The sequence below is a fragment of the Nematolebias whitei genome, chromosome 6, assembly GCF_014905685.2.
Source record: "Nematolebias whitei isolate Nwh7 chromosome 6, NemWhi1, whole genome shotgun sequence".
Lineage (NCBI taxonomy): Eukaryota > Metazoa > Chordata > Actinopteri > Cyprinodontiformes > Rivulidae > Nematolebias > Nematolebias whitei.
Window position 1 is genome coordinate 21,260,912 of NC_056503.1, and position 6,698 is coordinate 21,267,609.

Below are 6,698 nucleotides of genomic sequence, written 5' to 3' on the forward strand. Positions count from 1 at the left end.
GAGGTCTGGTGATTCTGTTTTTAAGGCAGATTCATCTTAGTTTCTGTGTCTGCGTTTAAAACTGTTAACACTGTTTGTTTAACGTGATTATACCTTAGTGATAACACTGATTTGAAATAGTTGTTTATTTCTAGGAATAATTATATTATCTAACTTATGTTCGTGTTTTTATTTGGATCATGGTTATACTCTTAATTTGATTTTACTTAGTCAACCTATAGTCTAAATTAAAGAGCTGTTCTAGCTTTATTTATGTTAATCAGTCTGCTCTCTGGCCTGATTTGATTGCTTGTAATTTATCAAATGTGAACTTGTAAAATTATCTTTAGCTACTATGAGATTATATTTAAAGGTCAACTAGTTAGAATTAGCAAACACTTTCTATAAACATAGTTCAACCTTGGAAGAGAGACACACACATACTTTATATGACACGACATTTGAGTGCTTGATAGGAATTATAAAAAGGTATAAAATATTAAATCCAACATTCCCTCTTTTGAACTCCCATATTCATGGGAGTTCACCCTCTTTATGGATTTATTTATCAATATGGATGTGACGCAAACTTACTGCACTCCCCAGGGGTCCTGGACCAGACCCCTGATCCAACACCTGTGAAAAGTACCACACACATAAACCCTTATAAAAATACAAAAAAGCAGCAACACCCCTCCTAGAGAAAGATAAATAAGTGAAACTATTTTAAACCACCTTTAAAATACCTCGTGGTATTTTAGAATGATTAAATGCCTAATTGAATGGAGTAAAATATTTGAATATTTAAGTTACTGAATATTTAAGTTAATAGTCAAGTTAAGTTTATAGTTAAGTTTCCAATTGAATCCACGACCCTTCTCTGGTTGTTTTTCAGAATGACTGAAAGGTACAAAACACTCATATTAAACAGGAAAAGCCAACACCCTTAATTTAAACATTTCTATCTAGCAGGTCTTCGGTTCTTGAGCTTGCGGTGGGAGCCCTTGTTCGTCCACAAGGGTCCTTTGGTGCTCAGCGGGATTCGGCCCGCGGAGTTATGTTCATGTAAAGTCCTCAGAACCGTATCAGTTTGATTAAACATTCTAAATGATGTGTGTGTATTGGGACAAAACTAAAATCAGTTTGACGCGTCTTCTGTTCTTCACGGTCAGGGCTGGTAATCTTCCGTCCTTACCCGATCCACCCGACCGACTTCAGGCAGAGCGGAGACTCCTTCTCCGATGTTTGCTACTGCCTTTTTCCAACCAGAACAAAGGGGCAAAGAATGAGCTCCCACGAAGGTCCTGTCACCTCCTCCAGGTGTAGTGGGGAGCTGTCTTCAGATCATCCTCCATGTGGTCCAGCGATCGATTCCTCTCCTCTGCAGGGATGCCCTGGTGGGGTCGTACAGGTGCCACTCTCCTTCTGGGGACCGATGACATATGATGTTCTGTCCACCACCTGGTGGGGTCTTGTCCTGTCCCTCTTTTCAGCAGGACTCAGTCTGATGTGAGTTTGTCTCCTCGGTCAGAGTTCCTCCCACCTGATGAGAAAAGCTGGACACGAAAGCTCGCGAATTGTTAAACACCCTGCATGGCCTTTTGATTATTTTATCTGTGGGATCCATGACCTGGGCCTGGAAAAAACTGACTGTGGTTACTTCTGTAGTGAATAAAACCTATTTTCTGAATTATTGGGCACCCTGATGGTTATTATTGCTACTGATAGGTGTATTATTACACTGTAATGTTATCCTAAAACAGAATTAGTAAAACTAAAATAGAATGCTCTTCTTACATGCATCTGTTCACTTGAAGCTGAATCGTGTTACATACTGGACTTCTCCAGGTATACCTGTGTGCTCTCATCCCATCTGTCACCCTTACAAGCCTTCGTCGTCAACCGGTCTACCTACAATTAAAATTAAACATACACAATACAACAATAACAATAATAATCATCCACGCCGGCCCCTCTTCCTGGAGCCTGTGGAAGAAACTTCATTAAATCGCTTGCGCCAACAGCATCAATCAAAATACAATATAAACTTAAAAGTTTAACCAACTGACATACAACACTGTGAGAGAAAAAAATATTTATTCTTCCATCCAGGTACCTGTCTGTGCTAGAGAAGGGAAGAAATAGCAAGGAAGAAACAGAGAGAAAGGGGAAAAAATAAAAGAGAAAGAGAACGAGGAAAAAATGGTTAAAATCCTTTGTTCATGAAACCTTTTCTTATTCGCCCAATTAAACTATAAGTCCAGTCCAGTCCAGTCAAGTCAGTTGTGTTTAAAATTATCAAACCACCTCAGGCTAGGGGCGTCCCCCTTTCTGGAATCTGTACACATTACAACAAAGAGAAAAAGATACTTCTGTTAAACTGATATACATATATACAAGTGCAATGTCGTTATGTAGGTTTCTGATTTATTCATTTCCCAATGTCAATGTAATTCCCCTACATGATATGATCTTTTAATCGCCTCAGAAGAAGTTATTTTTGTATAATTTGTAATGATCTATGAACTGTTCCTGCTCAGAGCTGCCTACACACCTCCCCCCTTTTTGAAACGGCATTGTTTCAAATCTGAAGCATTACCGTCTGCAATCCACTAACACTCAGATTGAGTATTAGTTACAGAACTAAAAATATGGTGTAGTTTTAAACTTCCCACTACTGTTATTCAACCCAGGTTATGCAAACAATTACCCAACTACCACCCAAGCTCTCCTTTAAATTAGCAAAAAGTTAATTAAATAAATTTAATCTCTTGTATCAAACCAGACCCACCAAAATTAGCCCCTTCAAGGCAAAGACAATCATCCAGTGTTATTTTAGAAAACATTAGTGAACTTCATCCAAATCAGGCCTCAGGTTTCTCCTGAATGAGGCTTCCTGACCTGTATAAACGGAAAGTTAAAATCAATATTTTGTTCAGGGGTGTGGAGCATTTGAGGTAATAAAACAATTTCCATCTCAGAGCAGTTGGAGCAGGCGAATCGTCTAGCACTCACACCTCTGTACGTCTGTGTCCTGTTGTGTCACCTGTTTTAAAATGAGTGTATGTGAATGATTATTATCAAAGCCAGCTGCAGTTTTTGATCACGACCCCAAAGTGCCTAGAAGACCATCACAGAACAAAATGTGGGGTTGACACCTCCGTCCGGCTGCAGTTGATGTTAGTGACCTTGGGCAGAGTGACCACCAGTTCTTCGTTCAGCCTTTATGTCCCCAGATTCGTCTCCCGTCTGTTTGGAGACCAGCTCAGCTTTGTGCAGCAGTTCATATCTCAGCATACAGCAAGTCTTGACTGGATGTTCTTGCTGTGTACAAACTCCATCACCCCCTCTGGACAGTTAGTTCAGTTTGCTCTTGGACTGTTAGATCTTTGAAAAGTCACGTTACTTGGCTGAAAAGTTCTTTGTTGTTTTGTCAGATGTGCTCGACTGACAACTTATTTGAACCGTCCCATTGCGTCCCATTGGTCAGTTTCACAGACCCAACGTCAGCGCCCACCTGAACACATCTGTATCCGATCCGGCCCCCGGCACTCGAGAGTCCTGATCAAAACTCAGATGGATGCTGTATGCAGTTAAATGCTACCTTCCATGTTTTGTGGGCCTAAGTAGACTCATCTTTCCACTCCAAAGTTCTGTCATCTCTAGCTGCAGAGAAGAAAAGAAATAATCAAATTATTAAAACCAGATTCAACATTCATCTGTTATCCACATTAATCGTTAGTTAGCAAGTTTTATTCTGGGACCACAGCGTTTACCCCAACGGAGTCATTCTGGTGTTCTGGATTGTACAATAGATGTTTTAACCGCTCAATTACACAAGAGTGAAAGCTTTAATTAAACACTGCACAAGCCAATTCTTTACGCCTACTGCATAAAATATTCCCCTCCAAACAATGTCCTCCATCTTGTAGAGTATGTGTGTTGACACATCACCTGACAGTGAAGTCCACTCCCAGGGCCACATTATCGTCCAGACCTTGTAAATTTAGGCAGCATGTTAATATGTAATCACTTATTGTTATATAACCAATCTGCAAATCATCTCTTGTCATAACTATGCTTTCCCACTGTATCACAAACAAGATACTTTTAATACAAATCAATTAAGACTATGTATACCCTTCAAGACATCACAGAGTCCATTATCACTGCACAAAAACGTGTACATGCCCTTTGTTCACAAAGTACAACTTCTTAAACTCACCATGTACACCTCTCTGTTGTCCTTTTGCACTCCCAGGACCTGTGTGAAGTCTCAAATAATAAAGTTAAATTCATGGACCCACTAGAATTGTCGTCGTCCCATAAATAACCTAGTCCCTGCAGCTCTTAGAAGGAAACAGCTCCTAAATGCTAAACATTTCCAATACGTGATCAACTCATGTGGACTGATTACTTAAACTGAAGTTTTTCAATTCGAGTACAATTAAGATTGATTTATTTAACCCAAGTATTTACAATTTGAGTGTAGTTATGGCTGTATAATTTAATCTAATTTTTTCAATTTGAGTTTAGTGTCCTAACGTATTCAACCTTTTCAATTTGAGTCCAGTAAGGTATTGTTTGACCAGAATAAAATTCTATATTTTACAAGTGTCAAGGATTTTGTCCATTACTCATTTTATTCTGTTGTTTTGCAGTTGAGTTTAAAACCTGAGTTTATTGTCAATTCCAAGAAGAAAGTTAATCTAATTTGTTCAGTACCACCAAGGCCACCTCTACAATATTTCTCTTCCACTCGTTCGCTTTGACATCTCAACCCTCTACTGTCTAAGCTGACTCCAAGATGATTCAACCTTCTCCAGCTGACTCACTCTGACACCATCTCCTGGTTAAATACAGCTCGTACACGTGATGTCCCCTCTTTCCTTGAGATTCAAACCATTCTCTGTTTCAGAGTTCACTGCCTCCTTCCTATCATACAGAAAATTGTTTCGTTTAACCTTGTGTCTGCTCCCATCTCCGTTTCTGTCTGGCCTCCGACGGCTATCAGCAAATATTTGAAAGATCTTCAGCTATCCCTGTTCCCATATCAGATATCATTTAGCTGTGACACGCCAATCAGCTATATTTTTAAATTAATCCAACTTGTACAGTCTAAATCATTAAAAATCAAGCTCTACCCCCTTAATTTTGGTACATAAAGCTCATTTCCGCTTGTTTGTGCTAGTGGCCCCCTGATCTCAAACTAATTACCTCCTGTTCATTTTGATACTCCCTATAAGTCATGCAATTTGCCTCTGATATGATCCTATAGATTTTCCACAGGCTTCACCTGTACCACATTCATGAGTTCCACACCTGATAACAACAGTCACACTCCCAGGCATTCAAATATGTTATTGTCATTCACTCCTGGCTGCAGCCGTAATGAAACAAAGACAAGTCTGGTACGGAACAACCCAGCAGCCAGACCCGTCCTTGCCTCACAGCAGCGCCCCCTTCCGGTCAGGATACGGAAGCACCGATCACACAAGACACCTCTGACGCAGAAAGGAAGACAAAACAAAACACGCGTAAGCCTTCACCTCGTGTGTGGAACAAAGAAACGCTCCCTTCCCCCACACGAGTGCTTTACCACACACACACACACACGGCTCCAAGCAGACTTTCTCCGACACACAGAAAAAAGAGAAAAGCAACCCTGAGCTTCCGCCCACACACAGCTCACTCCCCCCTCACTCTTTTTTTTGTTACGTCTCTCCCAACGCGTCCCCCTTGAAGCGTTCACACGACATACAAAACACGGCTCAAACAAAGTTATTACAACGTCCTAAAACTAATGCGATCCCCGATCACATGAAATTTGGTAAATACTCTATGCTATTTCACTCATTTTCTCTCAAAGCTAAAGTAAAAAAATGGGGTCCAGTTTAGGCGGCAGTCAACACTGGCCAGAGGAGTCCTGACCCTCAGCCCCCACAGACGTTTGTGAAACGCTGTAGACCTAAGTCTCGTCAGACTAAAGTTTTGGATGGCAAATCCCGCTGAATTTTGAGGGAAAACGTTGTCACCCACGTGACTTCCGGTAGGCCTTCCGCCGTCCACCGGCACAAGTCCACAAACTTGTGAAAACTACCTAAAAATGTCTAAATAAGCGTTCGGCGCTAAAACCGTCTGAATATCGTAATCCATCTCGTCAGAATTAACACGAATTACCGGGAGTTATCTTAAATAAAACCATCTTTATTTTCCGGAGATGGCCGCATGCACACGAACAGAGGAAGTTGAATTTAGTTTAAATTTAGTTTACAGCCGAAAAGCCAGAAACTCCGGACCTTAAGGTCCAAACAGTTAACCAGCTTACCTGAAAGTAATGGGCCCAGTTCCTCTCTCTGTGTGCACCGCAAGCCACCTCGATCCAATTGTGTAGGCCGCATCACCTCGCCGCACGTCGGGGTCACCATTTTGTTGTGGATAGAATACCACGTCGTGTTCAAAACGGCGGAGGTGTCGCCCTTCGTATAAAAGATTTATTTGACACAACATGGGTTACAGATATTCAGAGACAAACAGTTACATTAATAAGATATATGCATATAAATGGAGCATTGAGAACAAACCGCCTCGTGTGTGCCTCCCGGAAAATGCTCAGTGCGCGTGGGTCATTCCCGGCCTTTTATCCCCGTTTGAGAAGGCTAGCTTTCTGACTGGTTCAGCTTTTGTCGCTATGGTTACGACGTAGCCCGCCCCCTCAA